Source organism: Lissotriton helveticus, chromosome 8 (assembly GCF_964261635.1).
Source record: "Lissotriton helveticus chromosome 8, aLisHel1.1, whole genome shotgun sequence".
Classification (NCBI taxonomy): domain Eukaryota; kingdom Metazoa; phylum Chordata; class Amphibia; order Caudata; family Salamandridae; genus Lissotriton; species Lissotriton helveticus.
In genome coordinates, this window is record NC_136069.1 from 1,712,745,991 (window position 1) to 1,712,772,381 (window position 26,391).

Sequence of the window (26,391 nt, forward strand, 5' to 3'; positions counted from 1 at the left end):
GTAAAACTGTGAAAGGCCCTCTGTTGCTACCACTTCTCTAAGCCATTTCTCCAAGTAGGTAACCATGTCTTGGCCTTCCACTCCTTCCGGAAGTCTAATAATCCCCACATTGTTCCTCCGGTTGAGGCCCTCTGTATCCTCTGCTCTCCTCTCCAGTACGTGGACTTTACTGGCTTGCTCTCTGCGCTTAGCAGTTAAAGCCTGATGTGCAGGTGCTAGCGCCTCCAGGGTCGATTCCAACTGCTTCCCTCTGTCTGATAATTTAGCATGTTCGGCTCGCAACATGCCCAGTCCCACTGCAACCGTACTAATGTCTTGGTGCAATGTTGCCTTGGTGTCGGCAATAGCCTCCAAAATTCTGGCTAATTGTGGATGGACTGTTGTCTCCAAAAGGTCACCACCAGGATCTTTAGTGCTTGCATCCCACGAGCCGTCCTCTTGGTCTGGGGGAGCCCGACCTGCTTCCCCCTAGGTTTCCCCATCTCCAGGGTCGTGCGATCTCTTACCACGGATCGAGCCCGCCTCTCTCTGGGCAGCCTGAGAGCATCTGCCAGTGCCTCTGACGTCCACCACTCCAGATCTCGAGCTAGATCTTCCTGGTGCCCTCCTAAATGCGCCATTGACGTCCCCACAACCACCGGCGTTGCTCCAAGGCCGACCAACCAGCCACCACATGTAGGGAACATCCAGCCATCTTTTATGAGCACCGCTACACAGTGCCTGAGAGTGCGGACTCCACTACTGCACGGTGCTCCCACTATGTAGGGGGCATATGCCTTCCGCCCGGCGGCACCCAAGTGTTAAAAACCGCCAAACCAATGGTAGTGGCTGAACGATTCAATCTGGGGGCAGCCTCCGTGACCCCATAGGGTAAAGACGCATATGTGGCTACTGGCCAGTCAGCGATCCACACAGGCCGCCGTGGAGCAGTCAGCCGATCCGCAAGAGCGCCATAGGCCATACAGGGGCCTGAAGGGCGTGCAGCTTCCATCCACGATCAGTTTTGCGACTCACCAGGAACAGAGGGGGCTACTTCAAGCCGAGATCAGGCCTGTCACCGCCCCCGTAGATCTCAGCAATCGGATGCAGTTGTCCCACCTCACCCCACCCACAACCTCTTCAGCCGGCATAAACACATGCAGTCCACCCCAGCCAATCCACAGTACGTACTCACAGCGCTCGGGAACTCACAGCACTCTCTCCCTATGGCAGCACGGAACAGGAGGCTGCACCGAGGCACGGCGCCGGTCATTAAACCAAAGTTAAATTAATGTTGTGTAACATGAGAGGCTAGAAACGGTTTTGGACAAGGTTTCGGCTGCCCCAGGTTCGGCGCACCCGGACCAGCGAGAGAGAGAAGGTCCAGCATCGCGTCCACCCACACCTACCACAGCAACTAGGAATCGGGTCCCGCCCCCTCAGAAAAACACACTGGCGGGATCATACATAGAGGAGGTGGCAGCGGCTGCGCTTATCCCCTGAACGAGGACACAGTTTTCCACAAATCTAATGGTATAACCACTGTTTTCACTTTTGGTTTACACATGTGGCCTCATTCTTGTAAGAGGCTTTTGTAAAAATTTGGCGCTCTGTGGGTGACAGTACAGAAACCCCATCTTGGATCTCACAGGAATCCTTCTTTTCCCATCCCCTCCTCAAAATAGAAGGCTAATCCACTTAAAAGGGAAACAATGAAATACCTCACCCCCTCTACACAGCCCCATGGAAAGAGACATAGGACTAAGCACCACGGAAAAATGGAAGGTAAATCCACTTAAAGGGAAACAAAGAAAGAACCCACCCCCTCTACACAGCCCCATGGAAAGAGACAAAGGACTAAGCGCTACATTCCTCAATGGACCGTTTTAGGGTGAAACGTACAGTCCTTTCCACAGACCTATTCATCTGAACACAATAATCAACCATTTAGTACGTGCCACTTTGATAAGGGGAAAACTCGTTGCTAAACCTGACATCATACTATAACAATCTAACGCCAATAACATATAGATGTGATTACTACCCAACCCCATCTCTACCACTGACACATTCAAGCCTCCTTTGCTCAGCCCCGGTCTCCCCACATACCACTCTCCCTCCTGCCTCTCCCCTTACCCATTCCTCCCCCTACATTCCTCTCCTATAGCATTCTCCTCTGCTTCATCCACTCATACAGGAGCTACACCCCTTAACATAACCTACCCCCCTCAATTGCCCCGACTTGCTCTCTTCGTAGTTACTCCCCTCTCCTCTGCACCCCACCCCATAAGTAGTGACTGCATGATGGAACCTGCAGGACAACACACATTTACCATTAAGTACCCCCCAACCTCTCAAAAAAGGCAGCCAAAAATGTCAAACACAACTTATTAAAATCTAAACCCGAGACCCCCGTCTCTGACCCCTACCTCTCAACAAATAAAGGACTTATAACTAACGACTTCATTTTTTACACATATAGACGAGTCCAATGGAGAAAAGCCTTTCTCGTCTAATGTGCATTCTCATCCACTAGAAAGACAGCGCATGGTTTCAAGATCTCAATCCCTATTCTACAGAGCTGCAGCCACTATCACCATTTATCACAATGGAATCATACTCCTACAATCCTCAGACCGAAACCTACTACTATTTGACCATATCTTTTCTCTAATTAAGGAAAAAGTTGGACAATCCTACTGCCTCTTCCCAGACCCCCCCAACCAAGTACACCACAAAACAGTCATGCGAACACACCCACAAATCAAACCCAGATGGCAATCCATCTCTCTCAGCCTCACGCACCTGTCCAAGCAGATTCCTCAGGATACGACAACCACATGGCTAAAACCAACAGCATACTTTCATCACTTAACACTCACACAGGTAGCTTCCCTTTCACCCCCACCCCAACTACCCTGAACATATCCTCAGCCACAACCCCTCCTCACATCCACCTGCCACATTCCCCTCCTCCTACCATCACTCCGACCCTCCACTCTCCCCATACTCATCCTATCACACAGCATCTCGCCGAACTAGGCCATCCTAAGCCCCCTCATCACATTCAAGACCCACCATCCCCCCTACACACATACCATACAGCAATTGCACAATCCACCCCTGACCCCAGACTTGATGAAATCATACTTTCACTGCAACAAGTCAAAAAACACATCCAACTCCTACAAGATGTGATTCACAATACACCGAACACCAGAAGGATGGTTAGAGATTCTTCCACACATGTCCATAGTAACCACCCACACACCCAAAACAACTGGGCAAGAACCCATGGGGATTTCAAGTCGCGGAAGTACTATAGCTCCTTTGAGCTTAGAAAACAATGTCCACCAACTGACAATGTCTGCCTGCACAGTATATTAATGAATAGTGGAGACAAAAAGTGCACACATTGTCCTTTTGTTGTCAACAGACAACTAGGGTCCAGGCATAAGGGCAAAATACTTAATCTCGCCCTGCTAAACTGCCGGTCCTTGGGGAAACATAAGATGGAAATATATGACCATCTAACAGATCACCAGGTGGACGCAATATTTCTTACGGAGACGTGGCTGAATTCCGCATCAGCACCAGAGGTACTGGATGCTCTCCCACCGGGACATGATATAAAGAGAGTAGATAGGAAGAAGGGGAAGAGGGGGTGGGGGGGGGGGGAATTGCGATTATACATAAACAAGAGCTGGTGTGTACTCTTGAAGAGACGGATATTGGAAGGAGTGAGACAGGTTTCTTTTCAATATCAGTACCCCTTGGATACTGTCTCAAGGGCTTTTTAATTTATCGCCCACCGGGACCCGGAGCCAGTTTTCCCACACAACTGATGGATACTCTCACGCTCTCTGCCCTCAAACACGAGAGACTCCTCCTCCTAGGCGATTTAAACTATCATTTTGATGACCCCCTGAACGCCGAAGCTCAGGAACTTAGACAGGAGCTAGCAGGCATACAGATGCTGTTAAAATCTGAAATGCCCAATCATTGCCAGGGCCATCTTTTGGACCCTATCTACGCTAACTGGGATATCTTGACGGTAGCGCCTCCATCCCCCGTGATTTGGTCTGACCACTTTGTAGTCTCATTCCGGGTAGCGGTCCCACATAGTGGACCTCAGAATGTGACAACCATTCCTAATAAACACAGGAAATGGGCTAAGTTTTGCCCAGAAGAATTTAACAAAATCATAGAAGCCGGAGGCCCTCTCGAGGGCGAGGAAATCGACTCGGCCTGCGAACTACTAGACCTACGAATCCAAAAGGCGCTAGACCACACAGCACCATGGACTCGGAATGCGCCAGTGAGGAAATCTAAATCTGCCCCTTGGTTCAATATTGAACTGCGAGGACAAAAAGCTAAATGTAAAAACTTAGAGAGGAAATGGCGACGGCTCTTTTCGGAAACAGATAGAGCCGAATATAAGAAAGGCTTAAGAGACTACCATGCCCTGATCCGAAGAACGAGGAGAACTTACTATTGCACCAGAATTACGAACGCTAACAACTCCATGAAAGAAATGTTCCTAGTATATAGGGAACTATCGGATCTCGCCCCATTGGCAGCTCCGATCAGAGGATCAGTCAAAGTCTGCAATCAAGTAGCAGAGTACTTTGCCAGTAAAGTAGACAAAATCTATGCAGCTTTCCCGGAGGCAGCTAGAGTAGGGGAGGGGAGGGTGGCAATTCCCCTAACTACACAGAACAACAACTGCCTCCCCACGGGAAACAATATGTCACATAGCAGGTAGTATCAAATCAGGATCACCGAATGACCCTGCCCCCCAAAAAAAATTATATGGCAGCTTAACCACTCTGGAGCCATATATCAGCCACTTACTGGCTCTCTCATTTGCATCAGGACGAGTACCTGTTGCATGGAAGAAAGCAATAGTTCTTCCTCTGAGGAAAAAGCCCAACATCAGTGCAGCTAAGCTAGAAAACCTGCAACCCATTTCTCTTCTCCCCTATTTTGCCAAAATCGCGGAGAAAGCGGTCAATAGGCAATTTTCCGCTTTCGCTGAGACTAACGGATGGCTCCACCCCTCTCAGTCTGGATTCCGCGCTCTACACTCCACTGAGTCTGCCCTGTTGGCTTCGACGGAAGCCCTACGGAGATATACAGAAGAAGGCCAGACAGCTGCACTGATCCTTTTGGATCTTAGTGCCGCTTTTGACACTGTAGCGCATCAGACACTGCTACAGTGTCTTAAAAAGGGAGGAGTGAGAGGCAAAGCATGGGAATGGCTGGAATCATTTCTAACAGGCCGCAGTTTCCAGGTCGCACAGGGACAGTTCAGGTCCAATGAAATAAAACTCAAGCAGGGAGTCCCTCAAGGCTCAAGTCTCAGCCCCACTCTATTCAATTTGTATGTGGCCCCTGTTGGAGTGATCACACACAAATTCGGGGTTGAGACAGTGTCGTATGCCGACGACACGCAACTGATTGTGACGCTGACGCAACCAGAGGAGCAATGTGCGGCAAATTTCATGAGCTGCATGCAAGAACTGGCCGGGTGGATGGCGCACAACTGCCTCTGTCTTAATGGAAATAAGACAGAGGTAATGATTGTAGGTAAAGCTCCATCAGTGTGGACCTCAGCGTGGTGGCCAGACAAACTGGGTGAACTGCCCACACCCAGTAATCTAGTGAAAAACCTGGGACTCTGGCTAGATAAAAACTTATCCTTCGACCACCAGACCAAACAAGTAGCAGGGACTTGTTTTGGCACACTACGGGTCCTCAGGAAAACGCTGGACCTCATGCCTATGCCGGTACGACAGACCCTAGTCCATGCCCTGATAACATCCAGGCTGGACTACGGAAATGTACTGTACTTAGGGGCCAGCAAAAAATGCGTTTCCAGACTGAAACGTATACAAAACTCGGCGGCCCGCCTGATCCTTCAACTACCTAGAATGGCATCATCACAAAATGCTCTGAGAACACTTCACTGGCTCCCTATTAGGGAACGGGTGACGTTTAAGGCCCTCTGTATAGGACATCGGATCCTCCAGGGAAGGGGCCCAAGGTACTTGCATAACTATCTTAAGCGGTACGAGCCCAGTCGCCAGCTAAGATCCTACGGCACGGGGCAGGTGCAGGTCCCGAAGGTAAAAAGAGCAAGAATGGGGGGGAAATCTTTCAGAGCATTGACTGCTAGGTTATGGAACAAGCTGCCAGAAAAGCTGCGATTGGAAACCTCGGAGTTAACGTTCCGGAGAGAGCTTAAAACAACCCTGTTCCCCAAACCACAGGGCTCGAAGTAGGACCTGTGTTGACAGTCAGACTAAACGGTATAGGAAATAACGGCAGCAACCAGCGCGGGGACACACCTGTTGGTGTAACCAAGCGCTTTATAAAATATATATAAATAAATAAATAAATAAACTAAACCCATCACATCATATGCTTCCACCCCCCTGAGTTATCTGACACCAGAATGGAAAACTGTCCCATACCCCAATGCCACATCTCGACTGGTACGTAGAATTGACCCCTTGTCATCCAATGGCATACACTCCCTACTCCGCTCCTATGAGGTCCTCTATCCCATTAAGAGTACAGAATTTCTGAGCTACATCATTAATAAACCCTCCCTAATCCAAACCATCCTCTATAATTCACACAGAGCTCCTAGACACAACTCTAGAGGAATATCCAAAAACAATCTAATGCGAGTCCCCATCACACAAGAACATCAAACCACCATCAACCCACATCTCAAATGCATCCTACTCAACTGTAGAACAGCTTCAAGGCACGCAGCTGACATTGCAGACCGTATACTTACTCATGAACCAGACCTCCTAATTTTGACCGAAACTTGGTTAACTGACTCATCTAACCCTATCCTAGACATTTTGGGCCCCCAAATCACGAAATCATGAGACTTTATAGATCTGATAGACCAGGGGGCTGTATCGCCTGCGTTCAACGAAATAGTCTACCAGTGAACCAATCACATTCTCCATTACTTTCATCATGTGAATACCTCTGCATGGACGTCATGAGCAACAACAAACCAGTTTGCTCTTTACACACATTCTACCACCCCCCAGGCGACAACCTCATTTTCGTCGAACAATTCATGGATATCGTAACAACAAATACCGGCCCCCAGATTGCCCAAATATTCCTTGGAGATCTTCTTCATGGAAACGACATCAATGACCCCACAGCCAATAGCCTCAAAGACTCAAGCCTCAAAGACTTTCTCACAGACATAAACCTCACCCAAATCTGCAACGGGCGCAACCCTAGACTTAGTCATCTCCAACGCCGACTCCATTCAACTGAACACAATCCTCCCCACAATCCTCCACCATTACATCACTTTCTTAATTAATAAATCAGTAGTAACATATTCAGTCCAACCCACAAAACCCAAAATATTGAAAAGGAACCTAAAGAGTGCCAGCACAGACTTACTCCTATCAACTAGTGCCAACTGCCTGTTGCCCCCTACAGAGCTATCGGATGTCCAAGCGCTGACAAACCATTACTTCACGTCTATGACTGAGTTAATGGACACGGTCGCACCGCTACAATTGAAAAGGATATCCACAAAAGATTCCAAACCTTGGTATGATGGCAGACTCAATGTGGATAGACGCTCCCTAAGACTAATTGAACGCCAATGGAGATCATCTCCACCCCTGGACCACCTTAAGCTTCTAAGAACACAAACTAAAGGCTTACCTCACACCCGACACGCTGATCCCAGCTCTCCACCCAGCTGCGTAAACTTTGCTTCCTTCTTTACTGAAAAGTCAGAAAACGTAAAAACTGACATGCTGAAGGCCCTAGCAACTCTAAAAGGCACTCACGTGAACACCCCTCCTCCCCCTGCCCAATCCCTCCAAAGTTCTCCCTAAAAAATAATGCAAAATAGACCTCCTTCAATCTCTACACAGAAGATGCAATACTAAAAATAATCACCCAATTATCTAAAAGAGAGAATACCGCTGATTCTGCCTCTATGGACCAAGATTATCAACACTTCCCTACTTCAAGGAGTCATTCCTGAAAGCCTTAAATCTGGGCAGGTATCACCCATCCTAAAGAAACCAACGGCAGACCACACTGACCTGACTCCTCGAAAAATGCGCCAATAGCCAACTGGGTAACCACTTTGACCATTTCAACCTGCTCAACCAATTCCAATCTGGCTTTCGTGCAGGGCACAGTACGGAATCGGCCATGACTCACATAATTGAGGACGCACCAAAAATCCTTGACCAACACAAAGCCAGTCTACTAATCCTTCTTGATCTCTCCTCAATATTCTACACCGTCAAACATGGCAATCTTCTAGACCTTCTAAGATTTAGAATGGGTCTATCAGGATCAGTCCTAAATTGGCTCACCTCTTTCCTCCAAAATAGATCCCAAAGATTTAAGGTTAATCAATCCCTATCTACGGCTATACCAGTCACTCTAGGAGTTCCACAGGGATCATCCCTCTAGCCTACACTCTTCAACCTTTTCATGGAACACTTGACTGAAATTCTCAGCTCCTCAAACACCCCTTATTATATGTACGCTGACAACACCTAAATATACTTAAAGGTCACCTCTCTGGACGATATCACAGCCCTCAATTCAACTCTGGCAAAAAACCCAGGCCTGGCAGGCGAACAACCACTTGAAACTAAACACCCTCAAAACTGAATTGTTCCTAATCTCTCCGCCCAACAAAACTGTATCGAAGAATGGCTTAAACAACTCACAGCACTCAATTGCCAACCTCATACTGTTGACTCAGCAAAATAGCTAGGTCTAAAACTGGACAGACATCTTAACATGCAGAAACATATCAGTGCTGCAACAAAAGGCTCAAATATACAGATCAACAGCCTGATAAAACTAAAACCTTTCCTTCTCGCAAATGACTTTAAATTGGCTATTCAAGCATTAGTAATCCCAAGACTGGACTATGGGAGTGCAACACTAAGTGGTCTTCCCAGATATCAACAGCCCCTTTAAGTGTTTCGCTCAACTCAGCGGCTAGGCTAATCATGGGCTCAAAAAGAAATTCTCATATTACCGCTGACCTCAAAACTCTTAACTGGCTTCCTTTCGAAGCCAGAATTCAACAAAAAATTGTCTGCATGACATACAAAGCCATACATCACAATACCCAGAGATACCTGGCCCAAAAACTGGTCCTATCCTGTGGAAACAGATCCTCTAGAAGTACCAACAATCTTCCTCTGAAACCAAAACGCTTTACCAAAAAGAAAACTGACAAGCGTGCCTTCTCTGGAATCGCTCCTAGAATTTGGAATGCACTGCCCACTGAAACGAGACGTAACCCTTCTCTCATCTCTTTTACAAAAAGAAGTCAAATCCCTACTTTCAAAGAAATTCTCTTGAATCTTGGTACATCTGAATCTACGCAACTGAGATCCGTATGCCATTCTAGATTGGACCCAGCCATATGCAAATTAGTCTTGACCCTGTGCCCAATGGGAACAGTCCAGCCCGAACTGCCAGGCCAGGTCCTCCCTTGACTGGAAACAAGCATCCTAGCACTGGTTTCAGGCTTTCAGCCCTCATCAGCCAGGATAGCTTGACTCCAGTGGCACGGAGAACACGGGATCCACGTCTGGGCATACCCGTCCCACTCGGGGTGACAAATGCAAAAACAACAGTTGATGGACAGAATGCAGAACAATGTCATACATTCACCCCAGTACAGAGATCTGGGCCTAAATATATTGTTTGTTTTCTCACCATGCCATTCCAGTGTGTCTTTTGCTCCAGTGCGGTGATCTAGGCACTTTTTACCACACACTCTGGGAATGCCCTGTTATTGAATTGTATTGGACGGCAGTGATGGGCACCATTACCGAAATTAGCGCTAGTCCTGTTCTGCCTGAGCCTAAGCGATGTCTCCTGAACATCTGGGAGCCAACAGACCTGAATCACACAGCCCAAGCCTGGGCAAACCTTGGTATGATGAAAGCGAAGCAAAATGTGGCCAAACATTGGGGGACGGCTTTTACCTCACGCCTTGAGGACTGGTGCAGGGATAAGGATATGGCCATGGCGGACAAAAAAAAGCTATGTGAATTCATAGAGGATGCCCCAATAAATGGGAAAGAATGTGGTGTAAGTGGAATAACTTTACGGGAGGTCTATGCTCCCCTCCGTCAATAAGTTCAGTCTCTGACAAGGAGGAATGATGGAGAAGTGGGTTAATCAGTATAAACTGTATAATGTACGCCAGATGACTAATGTACTTATGTTACTGGCAGAAACTGATGGACATTGTATCAGCGTATACGTGTTAACTATCAAATGTCAGTATTGCAAGTCTATACTCAAAAATGTTTTTTTTGTTTTAATCTGATCTTTTTACTAAAGAGGATTTTTCATTGCAATTCTGTAGACACCAAACAAACTGTCTACCTCTTCCCAATTGGAAATTACAGCCTAAGAAATGTAATAAGGTTACTCCAATGCCATCCTTTTTCACTGCCAGGGCATGTTAATAAACCCCTGGTGCCGCAAGAGCGCCAGTTTTTTTAAGGTTCCGTTAGAGTAAAGTACAGGCCCATATCTACGAAGCCAAGCAAAGTCACCCTGTGTGGGTTTTCATGGTGTTATAGATAAAGCGTAAGGCCATGCATTATATAGCGGCAGGGAGGTGTGCCATAGGTGTTGCTGTGGATGTTCCCACCCAACACCCATGGATTTTGACACTACCCCTGATTTGCAACTCTGGGGCATTGTCCAAAACTACCCAGATCAGGTGCAACGAGAAGGGTTTACATTTCTCCTCGTTGTTCCTATTTCCACATATGCTGCATTCTGCTGCACACACAGACCAAGGAAAACACCTCTTTTGATTGTCTTTGTGCAAGACGGTGCCCCTTCCTGCACAAAACAACCATGCCAACAACACAAACACTCTTTCACCATGTTGCAAAGGCAGCCTGCTTTGGGACCACGGCTACAATATTTGTGCCGATGCTGGCTTAAAGGACAGGAATGCAAGGTAACTAAACTAAACTAAACTAATGCAAGGTATCTTGTAAATATGATGCATTTCTGTCCTTTCGAATTGGCATAAGGCAGCTAAGGGAAATGACTTGCGGAGCTGCCCTACGCCAATTCTTTGTAAATATTCCCCTAAATGTACATGTCCATCCTTAATTGCAATGCACCCGGCCCTCTGGGCTACCATAGGGCCTACCTTAGGGGTGACATATCTAATAAAAGGTGATTTTAAGGCTTGGCAATGGGGGTCAATTGCCAAGTTGACAAAGCAGCCCTACTCTGCCAACATGCTGCAATGGCAGGCCGGCAATATGTTTTAAGGCGCTACTTAAGTGGGTGGCACAACCATAGCTGCCGGCCCACTAGTAGCATTTAGTTTACCCACCCTGGTATATGGTATACCATTCTACTAGAGAACTATTTGTAAATTAAATGTGTCACTCAGGTATAAGCCATTTTAACATGTTTAATGGAGAGTGTGAAAACATTTTGTCAAAGTGCAGAGTCTTAAGGCTAACAATTTTTTTTTAGCATAGATAGGAGGGGTGCAGGTACAATCCTTGGGGGAAACCAGCAAAAGGCTGACAGGTCTAACAGCTGACTGGAGAAACCTTCCTTGGGGAGTTGGTATCCTAGAGCACCGGATCATTGCTCACCACTGAAGTGCAGCCTTGGAGACCGAGCCCCAGGGCTCAAAAGTTACAGCTAACTCTGCTGGACCTGGGAGCCTGTTGGAGAGCAATGTGGCCTCCCAGATGGAAAGTTATTGACAGAAGAAGGGAACCCTGGTTTAATTGACACCAGAGACCAGTTTGTACTGTTTTTTGGCTGGGCCCCACCAGGACTTTGAGGGACATCGACCTCTTGAGGGTCCCCTGTCACCGGGCCGACAACTGCAGCATCCTTGAACATCTTCCTCCTCCTACACGCCTTGCATCAGGACCACTCCATTGAATTCAACACTGTCTCCCACTGCACCCGAGCCACCAGACTCTGCGACGCCAGCATCCTTGAACATCTTCCTCCTCCTACATGCCTTGCATCAGGACCACTCCATTGAATTCAACACCGTCTCCCACTGCACCCGAGCCACCAGACTCTGCGACTCCAGCGTCCACGGCAATGCCCTCGACTGGATCCGCTCCTTACTCACCGGCAGAACTCAGCGGGTCAGACTCCCTCCCTAACTCTCGGAACCAACAGAGACCAACTGTGGTGTGGCCCAGGGCTCCTCCCTCAGCCCCACCCTCTTCAACTTCTACACAGGCCCCCTTGCAACCACGGACTCAATATCGTCTCATATGCCGATGGCACCCAGCTGCTCCTCTCCCTCACCAACAAACCCAACAGACACAACTTCCAAGAAGGGATGAAAGCTGTCACCACTTGAATGAAGAACAGCTGCCTGAAACTCAACTCAGAAAAGACAGAGGCTCTCATCCTTGGCTCCTCCCCTGCTGCATGGTACGACTCCTGGTGGCCTTCCGCCCTAGGAAATCCTCCACCCCAACGGACCACGCACAAAACCGGACTATGGGAACGCCCTATACGCAGGAACCACAGTCAAACTTCAGAAAAGACGCCAACGCATACAGAACGTATCCGCATGACTCATCCTCGACATCCTCCACCACAGCCACATATCAGCCCACCTGAAAGACATGCACTGGCTCCCCTTCAACAAAAGGATCACGTTCAGGCTCCTCACCCACTCACACAAAGCGCTCCACGACATGGGTCCCGAATAACTCAACAACAGCCTCTTGTTCTACACTCCAACACGCAAACTCCGACCCGCCAGCCTCGCCCTCGCCACCATCCCACGGTCCGCAGAACCACTGCCAGAGGAAGATCATTCTCCTACCTGGAGGCCAAGACATGGAACTCCCTCCCCGCCCACCTACGACTGACCCAGGACCACCTCATATTCAGGAAACTCCTCAAGACCTGGCTCTTCGAACTGTAGCGGCACTCCCCCCCCCTTCCCCCCCCCCAGCGCCTTGAGACCCCTACAGGTGATTAGCGCACTCCACAAATGTATTCATTGATTGATTGATTAATTGGTCATCGTCAATGCCTCCTGGACCTCGTGGCTGAAGAGACAAACTCACCTTCTTCACCTTCAAGCACCCGACATCGCCTGGTTCCTTCCTGGTCACTGGCTAGTGACCCAGACTCCTTTCCCACTGCTTTCAGGTTCTTCACATCTCCGATCCACCCTTACATCTTTCCTCTGGTCACCTGCAGCACTTCTTTGCAGCTCTCCTGTAGTGTAGTTCCTATTTTCCCAATAGGCTCTGCGCATTGGAATAATACCGACAGCAGTAAAGGCCTAGACCAGACGTTAACTAGGTCTACTACTGTCGATACTAGACTTAAGTTTTGGGTTTGCCAGCGTAGCTCAGAGTTCGCTAGAAACTTTCTCGAATGTTCAGGAAAGAATTAACTCCCCTGATTAGACAAGAAGGGATTTAGTTTCTGACAACCATAGAACATGACAACTTTGCTCTCCCCTAATCAAGAGTGTATCTCCAGAGTCGTGTGAGCACAAGGCAATTATTTTACTCAGTCAGTACGTGCATTCTTAGTCTCATCAGATTGTAGAGAAAGGGAAGAGAGACGGGCGTGTTCAATAAAAAGATGTTATTTATTGATCAGTCTCTTTTCTCGTACAAGAGAAATGGATCGATATTATTGCAATACTTATAGTTAAGTAAAGTGCATACATTAAAAGCAATAGTATAAAATAATACTGTAAAAACATTGATATGGTTTCTGAGCCATATGATGTTTAAAATGATTAAAATATATTTACATACACATATACATTTGACTAAACGTACTCAACTGGTGTTTCTAAATACGCCTACCCCGTGTACCTGACCTAAGTCTAATGCGTGGGCGGGAATAGAAAGTTACAGTTTAAGTTAAGTTTGTTTTTGCCAAGTGAATAGCTAAAGAATTCTCTGTGAGGGGTTATTCAGTTCTGTACCTGGAAGTTAGGATGAATGAGGAATGGTATCTCTTTCTCTGCTCTCGATATTCCAGGCTGCCTGCGAGGGCTGCCCAGAAACGCCGGTGCTGGGTCTCTCGGCTTGAGATAGCAGCGCGTCAGGAAGGCGGGGCTGCGCCAGCGGGGTCTGCTTCTGCTCTCGGCTTCGGCAAGTATGGCTGCTCCGTCTTGTCACCACGCGTGTGTTTGCATAGGGCAAGATCGGCAATATTTATACCTTAAAGGTGCCGAGATTGACGTAAGGATGGACATAGATACGTCAATAAAGATGTCATACGACTTGCTCGTTAGCACATTCTTTACTAAAGTTCTCTGTGAAATAAAAACAATGGCCGCACGGATTTTCCAGGTTGTCATAGGTTTGATTTGTTATGAGAACGTCGTATGCCTTATCAGGGGCTGGAGGAATGTCGCTTGTCTAATTAGATCTCAAGCGTTATGACCTAATCAGATAACACGTTCCTGTGCCGTAGTGTGACTGCGTCAGATAACGGTATCTGCATCATGGGGGCTTTTCTTGCCTCATGGGCTGACTGTTAGTTAACTTGATAGTTAGTTTAACCAGAATAGGATCAGGAATAGGGGGATTGATTCAGAACCTATAGGAATACATGACACTCCATTGAAAACGACGACGAAACCAGACACGAAAAGACACCTATGCACCCAGCTTCCCTGGGGGTCCAGAAAGTTGGATCCCCCTTACATGTCCTGGGAGAAGTGCTTGCCAGATGAAGAGCTGCAAACCTTATGGCAAGTATCTTTATATAGATTATACCCTTTAAATAAAATGAAATCTGCTGCACTAAGAAAAAACCACCTTTTACACTTTATAGAATATATTGGTGTCCGCTTAAGATATCCAAAATGAGGGGAGGAGGAGATGCCAGATGTACAAGATGGTGTACCCACAAGGCGGACAATACCCATATGTTTATCCCCTGCCGAGTGCTGAAGGAATACTGGGACAATGTGGGTAAGACCTTGTCAGAAGTACTGGGTAAAAAAAGAGGTAAGCATGGTTTTTTGGCAAAGCACAGCTCTTAGAGGGGGAGGCGGACTGTATGGGTGAACAGCGTGAACTTTTGTTTTATTAACTCTATTAGCAAGAAGAGAAATATGTACAAAAAAAATGGAGTCAGATATTTTAAAGACTTGGATCAAAAGGTTAATTCCCACAATAATAGAAATGAACTTGGCCTGTTTTGGAAATTACTAGATTCAGAGTAACTAGTATTGCTGGTAAGGTCTGTCCAATGAATACACCTCTTGGTCAGCCTACGATGTGTAATGTGGGCCTGGTCCAATAGTACATCAGCTGAGATCAGACCCCAAGATATAAGCAATTGGGCTGCTAGTACCGAGAGGATGCTTATACAATATTATGGAGGTTATATGAGGACAAACCAAGAAAAAAAAATACTCAGCCACGGGGCAACCTACTACAACCTACAGGTGGACGTAGTTATGAGTTTAAATTCACCAATGTAGAAAGCCACAGTGATGGCTTCTACTGTTGCCACAGGATCAATTCTCTGCTCTCCCATCCTAACCCCTCTCCCCTGCCTTAACCAGGACCAGAGTTCGATCCGGTCATGACTGCAGCTCTAATATCTGAGCGGGGTTATACGATCAAACAACTACCGTGAAAATCACGAGTGTCTAAAGCACGAAGGCTAAACAACGTTCAAAGGCAAACCACTAATGTATTGAACTTCGACTTCCTGAACCACAAAAAATATCTAATTTAGATATAACCCAAATCTACCACTATGTTCAAAGCAGAACATACCGTGAGCGACCTGCTTCCTGCGCATGTCAGTTGAAAACAGGAGGAAATGTCACAACATTCACAACAGAACATCACACAGAAGGAAAGAGAAGAATCCAGCCGCCTACACGGCTCCTAAGGCTTGAGGTAAGCAGCTCGGACGCATGTTTGTGCTATTTTTAACCCCTTCAGTGCTAATGACAAGGGTAACTCGTCAATGGACCTACTCGCACACCCCTTAGCAGCCAATGGTTAAAATGCACTCACCAGTCACCACTGATTTTACAAAGTACCGGGCAGACCTCAACATTCTAAAAACAAAGTGGAGATCTCCTGCTTAAAAAACGCTCACCTTAGACAATTCACATAGCTTCAAGTGCCAAGTAGCTCTTTGTTTAACTAACACAGACTCCGGGGCTCACCCAGATTGTGAAGCACATGGATGCGTCATATTGTGCCGCTCGTCCATGGTAACACGCTTCCTCACACGGCATTAATTACTTTTACTAAGCAAAACGTATGCCTCGCGTCCCTATGTAACACGCTTCCTCACACGGCGACAATTAATTTATATTAAACAAAATTTGTGCCTCGCGACCCTATGTAACACGCTTCCTCACACGGCGACAATTATATTACGGTTTAACTCTTTTATTAGAATTTTCACAAAAGACAAAACATGAAGGTACTGCGATGTCATATATCTACAGCATACCCAAAGGCAATATGCAGTCATTACATCTGAGGGGCACCGGCCAGGGCAGCGTAGTAGCACATAGTATATCAAATGCCTCAAAACAAGATCAAAAATACCCTCCCCCCTCCCCTCCCTTCTGTCCACCAAAAAGCTGTCCGCTCTTGCGAGCGTCGTCAATAAAAGCAAGGTGACTTTTAGTTGGGTTTGCGTGTCCGCGATCTCTTGGGCGCCTGTGGATCTGGCAGTGGCGTATCCGCCAAGTGTAGTAGGCGTAGATATCTGGGGCAGATTAATTCTCGGAATTCTCCCGTAAGAAGTGTCAAAAAGGGGCGCCACAACTCCGGGAACTCCTCCCCCCTCCCCGCCTCCGTCAGTGACAATTTCTCCATTCCAAGCACCATCCACAGCCTGTATAACCAACCTTCGTGGAGGGGGACTGTGTGGCGATCTCCAGTGTGCCAATATATTTTGTGTGGCGGTCCCCAAGGCAATGGCAATGAGGCGACCCCTCCGGGACTTCAACGGGTACATTAGGGCATTGGGAAGGCCCAGTAGGATGTATGCTGGGAACCGGGGCAATTGCGTATCTAAGTGCGAGTCTATCTCATCCACAATGGTGTCCCAGTAACCCCGTAGGTGCGTGCAACTCCAAAGTAAGTGTTCCAATGTACCTAGTTCCCCGCAGCCCCTCAGCAGCGGTCGCTAATGTGGGGGTCTGCCCTGTGTAGACGCTCCGGTGTATAGTACCAATATGTCGCCACCTTGGTCAGCGTTTCGGTGAGCCCCGAATGATATGCGGAGTGTCGTGCCCTGTGGTAAATTCCCTGCCATTCCTTGTGTGTGAGTGCCCTGCCCAAGTCACGTTCCCAGCGGCATCTACCTGCGTTGTATGTATGAATATTTGTAAGGAGCAGTTGTTGGTACAGGTCAGATATTAGTTTCTTCTCTGATGTGCGGGTGACCAGCCACTTCTCGTATGGAGTAAGGAGGCGCTGTGCCCCGGGCTTAACATCAGGGTGCAGGGCCCAGTGGCGTACTTGCAAATATGCCAATCTATCTCTCTCCGCAATCGCGTAGTCCTCCTTCAGCTGCAGGAAGGACAGGATGCCCTCCAGATTAAAAAGATGCCCAAGAGCCTTGCAGGGAGAGTGTCGCCGACCCGCAAATGCCGCCGGGTCGAGGCCCGGAGTAAAGTCAGGATTGGCGAACAGGGGCGTCAAGGGGAGGGAAATGTCGTCAGTCCGTGTTTAATAGCTACTTTGTCCCATACCTCCATCACGGTGCTAGTGATCTGGGATGCGTACAGATTGGGTGGCCTGTGTCGCCTCGGAAGAAAGGGGACAGTCTGTAGGGGCATTCCTGCTACTGCCTGGTCCTGAAAGAGCCAGTTCTTGCTGGACTCCAGTCGGTACCACTCCACCAGGTTTCGCAGTTGCGCCGCGTAAAAATAGCGCTGGAGATCTGGGATTCCAACTCCGCCATGGGCGGGTGGGAGGATAGCGATGTCATGTTTCAACCATGGGCGTGGACCCTGCCAAACAAAGCAGGCCAGTTCAGACTGTACCTGCTGTATCCAGCCCTGGGGCGGAAGGAGGGGGAGAGTCTGAAAGAGGTAGAGGATCTGCGGAAGCAGCGACATCTTGATGGCTGCAATTCGTCCGAGCCATGAGAGAGAGTGGTGTTTCCATCTCCGCAATTCCCTGCGCAGTTGAGTGCGGAGTCTGTTGTAGTTCGCCTCCGCTGTAGCCGGGATGGTGGGGCTCAATAAAACTCCTAGGTATGGAACCGTGGTCTCAGACCACTGCAAGTCATGTTCTTCCCGTACCTCCGACAGGGTCTCGGGGGACATCGAAATGTTGAGGGCGATTGATTTATCTGTATTGACTTTGAAACCTGATACAAGTGCAAATCTATGGAGCTCCATGAAGAGTGCCCGAAGGGAGGTGACTGAGTCGGTGATAGAGAGCAGGATGTCATCAGCATAGAAGCTAATCTTATGAATGTCAGCTCCGAATTGTATGCCTTTAATGAGAGTCTGTTGTCTGATTCTCTGTGCCAGAGGTTCCATATATAGAGCGAACAAGATTGGGGAGAGAGGGCAACCCTGCATAGTCCCCCTGCCGATCTGAAAGTGGGGAGAGGAGCAACCATTAACGCGAACCACAGCATTGGGGTATTTATAACAGTTCAGGATACGGGTGCAGAGTGTGGCACCCATGCCGAAGTGTTGTAAAACCTGCTCCAGGTATGGCCAGTGCACTCTGTTGAATGCTTTTTCCGCATCGATGGTGAGCAGCATGCAGTCCGGCCGAGTCAGTGAGCCAGCTTCAATAAAATGAAGCACCCGTTTAGTGTTGACGCTGGTCTGGCGCTGGGGGGATAAACCCTGCCTGATCAGGTTCTATTAGTTGCTGCATGTATGGTGCGAGCAGGCTAGCTAGTATACCTGTGTAAAGCTTAAAGTCTATGTTCAGTAAGGAAATCGGTCGGTAGGAGCCGCAACTGGTTTTATCCTTACCAGGCTTGGGAATCACTGAGATCGAGGCCTCCAGGAGGTCTGCAGGAATCGCACCTGGCTGATCGAAGGAATTGAACAGGTCTCGCAATATTGGGGCCAGTTGGTGGCAAAATGCTTTGTAAAAGACAGCTGGATACCCGTCCGGGCCAGGGGATTTCCCGGTCTTAAGTCTGGAAATTGCCGAAATTATTTCTTCTAGTGCAATAGGCCTGTCTAGGAACTCTGCCTGGGGCGGGTTTAGCGACGGCAGCTGCGTTTCATCCAGGTACATCCGGCCTGCCTGCAGGTCCAGGGTGTCTCCGGCGTATAAGGATCGGTAAAACGCCCCGAAAGTCCCGGCTATATCGACGTCCTCCGGGACCAGGTCACCCCTCTCTGTTCGCAGTGATTGCACTCCCTGTCATACTCGCTGCTCCCGTAGTTTAGACGCTCGGAGTCTCCCACAGCGATCTCCCCCCGTGTAGTACGCATGTCGAAGGCCCAACGCCGCGTATTCCGCCATGTCTTGATCTAGAGCGGCTAGCATTTTCTGTTCGGCGCAGAGTTGACGCCAGGCCCTCCTCGCCCCGGTGCGCTGGTGTAGTTGTTCTAGTTCCGCAACTCGCTGGGTTAGTTCTGCACGCTTCAGTTCCCTTTCTCTATTGTTAGCCGTGGCTACCGAGATGAACTCCCCTCTCAGGACCGCCTTCAGGGCTGCCCACTGGGTCGCTCGTGTCGTCTGGGCATTGTCGTTGGGAGTCAGGAACTGCGGGATGGCCTGTTTGATCCGCTCCACCGTCGTAGGGGAGCGAAGAAGGGACCCCCGGAGGCGCCAGCGCCGGCTAGTTGTCGCCGTTGCTGGCATAAGAAGGGTGGCTACCATCGGTGAGTGATCCGATAGCGAGGCCAGGAGTATCTCTACCTCCTGTGCCATTGCAGCTATTGGGAAAGTGCCAAGGAAGTAATCTAGCCGTGAGTACGTTCTATGAGCCCCGGAATGATAGGTGTAGGCCGTGTCTCGTGGTTGGAAGTGTCGCCAAAGGTCGGTAAGATCTAGCTCTCAGAGGTATGCATGTCCTGCTTTAGAGAGGGAACCCACCTGTCCCGAGAGCTGGGCTGAGCAGTCCGTAGTGTTGTGGAAAACCAGATTGAGGTCTCCTCCGATCAGTAGGTGATGTTCCGTGTTGGCTGTCGCTGCTGTCAGGTCTGAACGCAGGAATGCCTCCTGCTTCTTGTTGGGGGAATAGACCGAGCCTATCAGGAACGTTACACCCGCTATTAGAAAGCGGTATAGTAACAGTCGCCCCTTTAGCTCCGTCTCCCGTTGAAGCACCTTACCCTTAAACTTTTGGGATTTCAATATTGCCACTCCGGCCGCCTTTTTAGAGGTGGAGGACAAAAGCTGTATGGGGAAGGCTCGAGATTTCAGCCTGTGGTGGTCCCTTGGTAGAAGGTGTGTCTCTTGTAGGAGGCATATGTCGGCTGCAGAGTGTTCCAACTGGGATAATACTGCCCTGCGCTTTATAGGGTTGTTTAGCCCCCGCACATTCAGAGAAAGGACTGTGAGTTCAGTGTGCGTCATCGTCCCACGGTGTGTGTGCCCAGGGGTCGGAGTGCGCGCTGCAAGTCTGACACATAGGAAATAAAAGAAACAAAAACCCCGGTGGACAGAAGGAACCCTCCCCGCACAACACCCCCCCTTCCCCTCCCGCCCCCACCCCATCTCTCCTCTCCTCCCCACTCCCTCTTACCTACCCTTCCCCACCTCCCACCCCTTCCCCCAGCCCCAACTGAACTTGTGAACATTGTCCCAGGCCTGGTTAAGGCGCAATCCAGACCCGTGGTAAAGTTTTAAAGGAGGGAGAACAGTGGTAGTGGCGGCTCCGAGGCCCCCATCCCACCCCCCCAACATGAAGCTAAATCAGAGTGTAACTGCACCCCAAGCTGTGTCCCCTCATTGATCCTCATTCGTGTCCTTAGAGACCTCCTTTATCGCCGCTGGGTGTTCCGGTGCTATTGTCTCGGGGTCTGGTTTAAGTCTCTGTTTGGATAGACGTCTGCGTCTGACCTTCTGCCACCCATCTGTTGTCATCCGTAGGGACTTCGGCTGGGAGGGTTGTGTGCCACGGCTTTCTTCTGTGTCGTCTCCCTCGGCGGCAATGCCCAGCAGGTCACAAGTCTCTCGTAGGGATCTGAACTGATATAGGGATCCTTTCCATTTGAAGATGAGTCTAAACGGGTGTCCCCAAGAATAGGGGATGCCGCTGTCGTGTAGGAAGGTCGTGGCCACTTTGAAGGCTTTCCTCTTTTGCAGTGTAATCGCCAACAGATCTTGAAACAGTTCTACTTTGTGGCCCTGGAAGTGTAGGGGTTGCCTTTGGCGAGCTGCTTTCAGGATGCGTTCCTTGAGGGGGAAGTCGGACAGAAAGGCAAGGATGTTGGGCGGTGGAGCAGGTGCTCGGCGTGCTAGGCCTACTCTGTGTGCTCTGTCTATACGGATCTCGAAATCTTCCGGCTCCCCCAAGACGTCTCGAAACAAGGACTGCAGATAGGTCGCGACATCGTTCCCTTCTGATTTAGATGGCACCCCTCTCACCCGTATATTGTTGCGCCGAGAGCAGTTCTCTAGATCTTCTGTGTGGGCTTGCAGGTCCGTCTGTTGCTCATGGAGTCTAATCTCCTGCCGCAGTAGGTCTACTTCTTCGCACCTAGCGTCTCCAGAGTTTTCAATCCCCGCAACTCGCTCCCCGAGTTCGTCTACATCGCGGCGCAGCTCCCTGTATTCCCCCGCCATATCTTGTTTGAGGGTCTGGAAATCTTCTCTAAGAGAGTTGAAAAGGGACTCCATGAAGGATTTAGTGATAGGGGCCTCCTCCTCCTCTGGTGCCCTCTCCTTTAGTTGTGCCGTGTTTGCCGGTTTTTCGGGGCTCTTCTATCCTTTAGACCCCCCTTTAGCCAGCATTTCGGGGATGGTGCGGCCCCCCCTGCGATTCGAGTTTGCCATGGGGCTACCCTTTTATGACTCTATTGGGGCTCTCTGTGCCAACATCCCACGACGGATGCTGAGTGCGCCTCCTGCACCTGCTAGGAGCTCGATGCACGCGGAAACTCAGATTAGGTGCGTATGTGCTCTGGGCCTGCCAATGCTGAGTGGCGGGTGGGCCACCACCCCCACAAGAGGGCCAGTGGCAGGGTTATCCGGCTACCTCCAGGGCCGACTTCCCTCTGTGCCGGGCCGGCAGCTGTGTCCGCTCCACTGGATCGCGGCCTCTCCGGGTGCTCGGTTGCCCCCGGGGGCTCGACAGGTGCCCCCCGATCGCTATCTCTTGATGCTGGGGCCGGCACCCTCCGGCTGCCTGGGCATCCCTGGAGTTCTCGTCTCAGTCTCCCAGAGCCACCATCCACCTGCCGGGGTGTATTCGTGTGAATGTGCGGCCGGCGCTGCCACCCTCTATGCTTGTCCTCACCGTCCCCTTCGTATGGGCCTCGACGGGGGTCCAATGTCCCTTACTGTTGTTGGCATCCCGCAGGGGCCCTTATGAGTCCCGGACCATGGCCGGCCCCCAGCGGAGGCCTAGTGCAGATCGCGCGGGTCACACTGCGTCTTGGCGGGCTCAAGGTCTCCCCGCGCCGGGCCCGAATCTGGGGTAGCTGGCTGCCTTCCTGGTAGGTCTTCCACAATGCCGGGCCTGATCCCTCACCCAACTCGTCGACTTGCTGATGTCGGGGCCCCTGGGTTGCCTCTAATCATCAGGGGCCAGGCCCACGCCCCCGAGCTTATCCCTCTGCACCTGGGCTCTCTGTAGCTTTCCGTCCGGCCTCCCCGGGGGCTCGGTGCCTGCCCTCCGATGCCTCACCCGGCCAGCTGTAGTGGGGCCTCACCGGCGTGCGGCGGTCACTGGGCCCTGCCCCGCCTCGCAACTGTGCTTGCCGGTGGGCCTCTGTGTCTCGGCCCTTGCGTGCCCCTCGCCGGGGGCCCGAATGCCTGCTCCCCGATCACTGGGGTCGAGGCGCCCCCCAGTCCCGCTCCTCATCTCAGCAGATGGAGACGCCGGCCTCTCGTGACGCGTGCTCCGGCGCCTGCAGCAAAGGCCCAAGCCGGGGCCTCGGATTGTGCCTCCCGCCGTCCTTCTCTACGCCTCGCCTCGGGAGCCGATCAGCGGCTGGGCGGCGGCCAGACCGGTGCACCTCCTTCCGTGCCCCTTCACCCACGGGTGGGGGGCGGGGGGCGGCTGGGCCACAACGCTGCGGCGGCCGCTTCCTCCTGAGGGGCCTCGCTCGCCCCAGTCGCTCGGCGGAATGGGCTACTCCGGCTGTTTCCTCCGCCAGGAATCGCTGGTCGGATCGCCCCAGACACGGGCTCGGGAAGTCTTGTCTGGACCCTGGCTGGATAGCCTCGCAAGACACCGCCGGTGGCGCTTGCAGGGGGGTGAGGAAGCTACTTTTAAGGTGCTTTGGGGGGATTGGGACGAGGAGCCACCGCAAGTCGCGTCCTCTCAGGCCGCCATCTTGACCACGCCTTCCGGCGACAATTATATTAAACAAAACTTGTGCCTCGCGTCCCTATGTAACACGCTTCCTCACATGGTGACAATTAATTATATTAAATAAAAAGTGTGCCTTGTGTCCCTATGTAACACGCTTCCACATACAGTATCAATTAATTATATTAAACAAAACTTGTGCCTCCCGTCCCTATGTAACATGCTTCCTCACACATCATCAATTAATTTTATTAAACAAAACTTGTGCCTCACGTCCCTATGTAACACGCTTCCTCACACAACCAATTAATTTTATTAAACAAAACTTGTGCCTTGCATCCATCGTGACACGCTTCCTCACACAGCAACAATTATATTAAACAAAACTTGGCAGTTTGGGCTGGACTGTTCCCATGAGGCACAGGGTCAGACTGATTTGCATATGGCCATGTCTGAACTGGGGTGGCAGAGTGGGCTAAAGAACGGTGATGGTATAAACCCAGATCTTTTGACTGGGTGTGAGTGTTTGATTGGTTCAGATGCTCCGTCCATCACCGCCCCCTTTTGTACCGCCTTGTTCGCCATAAGTTTGGCAGGGTATGCTCAGACGTAAGTCCCTTGCTCACTTTGCCACTGAATTCAAGCAAGCCTGGCTGAAGACGGCTGGAATGCCAGAAACCAGTCCTAGGAAGCTTGTTTCCGGTCCAGGGAAGGCATGGCTTGGCAGTTCGGGCTGGACTGTTCCCATGAGGCACAGGGTCAGACTGATTTGCCTATGGCCATGTCTGAACTGGGGTGGCAGAGTGGGCTAAAGAACGGTGATGGATTAAACCTAGATCATTTGACTGGGTGTGAGTGTTTGATTGGTTCAGATGCTCCGTCCATCACCACCCCCTTTCGTACTGTCACGTCCCTATGTAACACGCTTCCTCACACGTCATCAATTAATTTTATTAAACAAAACTCATGCCTCGCGTCCCTATGTAACACCCTTCCTCACACGGCTACAATTAATTATATTAAACAAAACTCCTGCCTCGCGTCCCTATGTAACACCCTTCCTCACACGGCTACAATTAATTATATTAAACAAAACATGTGCCTAGCGTCCCTATGTAACACGCTTCCTCACAAGGCAAGAATTAATTATATTAAACAAAACGTGTGCCTCGCGTCCATCTGTAACACGCTTCCTCACACGGCAACAATTAATTATATTAAACAAAACGTGTGCCTCGCGTCCCTATGTAACACGCTTCCTCACACGGCAACAATTAATTATATTAAACAAAACGTGTGCCTCGCGTCCCTCTATAACACGCTTCCTCATATTTATATAGTGTGAACAAGATCTCAAGGGATATCTGTGTGCTTTACAATAAGATGGAAGGAAGGACATAAATACACAATAGTCATTAAGTAGGGGTAAACATTACAAAAAAAACGGATAGTCGCAGAATCCAGGATAATTGCACCATGGAGGGTAATACAATAAAACAGGTATGAAAGGTCCAAGTCGTTGTTTAGGATTCGTTATTCAGGCTACTCGTTGTCAAAAATGTGTTATTAAGGTTGTTTCCCACCTGGGCAGGCGCTCTAGCAATCTGTTCCACGCAAGTATCGGGCTTTGAGATGCAGAGAGCCGGGTAAATGGAGTTTTATACCATGAACAACCTCCAAAGGATTATGGCCAGGTTGATCCACCACAGGGGCTGATGCAGCTAGACCTATAACACTGCATGCCTTCAGACATACGTGTCCGGGGTCCCAAGATACATGTCGCCTGAGGGCTTCTGCCCCATCAAAACCTTCACAAAGAGACGTCCATCAGTTTCCACCCCTCATTTCACCCTACTCCCTGGTGCACTGTATGTAACATAACATGTGTATTTGTAAAGCGCATGTTTACCCGTAGGTATCTTGGCACTGAATACCAGATGTTTTTTGTTACCCAACTCAATGGTACTCATTTTAATCGGCCTCAGATGGATAAAAGGCTGAGTGAACCAGCCGGGATTTTGAACCTGTGACCATGAGGTTGAATACAGGCCCCTGCAGTGGACGCATTAGTCCACTGAGCCACCAGACACCTTCTCCAATTAGTAACAACCTTGCAGTACAGTCTGCATACGTTATTCCTGTCATCATAAGTTATAGTCCTTCCTCTGTAGATTCCCACTCTCTGGTTAATTGGGATTAAGAAAGGTGTGTCCTTCTACCTCAGACTGTTGACAGACATCCATACAGACAGATGGATTCTATTTCTGATACTCTGTTCACTTCACGTAAACGACTGGACCTCATCCTGAGGAAGCTTCAGGTGAAGAGCCATACAGGGGCGAAACACGTGTGGGCTGAAGGTAGCCCAGAAGGATGAACATGCGGAAGGTGCATCTACTAACAGCAGAAACAACAGCTTAAATGTTTGTAGGCCCTTCCGAGGCCTTTACTGTTATCCTTCAATGAGGAGGGATAAACTAACAAAACTATTAACCCTGATATGAAAGAAATGCTTTATATTTTACTGAATACTGTACTGTTTCAGGTAAGCAGTGGTGTGTATTTTTTGACTGTCCAGTCATTGGCCGAATAGTACATAATCTCTGCTATAATGACGTCCTCTGCTACGAACCGGCTCAATGGCTAATTAACAGCAAAATGTCACCCTAGTGACCAACAAAACAACCCCCCTTCTTCACTCTCCATATATCTTCTCCTCCCATTGAAATGTTGTGCTCTTGTGAGGTGACCCATAACCTTTTCAAAAGGGTCATCACTCTATAGGTGAGGAGTTACAAACAGAGGGTACACAAATAGATGAAACAATAAAACAGTGCATAATATAATACAACCACAATCATGACAGGTGAGCAGTCCTTTTCGGGTCTTTTTCTGCAGCTCTAATTTGCATATAGGACAAATAAAAGA

General features: G+C 49.5%; 1 protein-coding gene across 1 annotated transcript in view; it reads right to left on the minus strand.

Moving 5' to 3' along the window:
- Positions 1-26,391, minus strand: part of LOC144774144 (NACHT, LRR and PYD domains-containing protein 12-like) — a 518,892-nt gene that overhangs the window by 492,031 nt on the left and 470 nt on the right. The window lies entirely within an intron of this gene.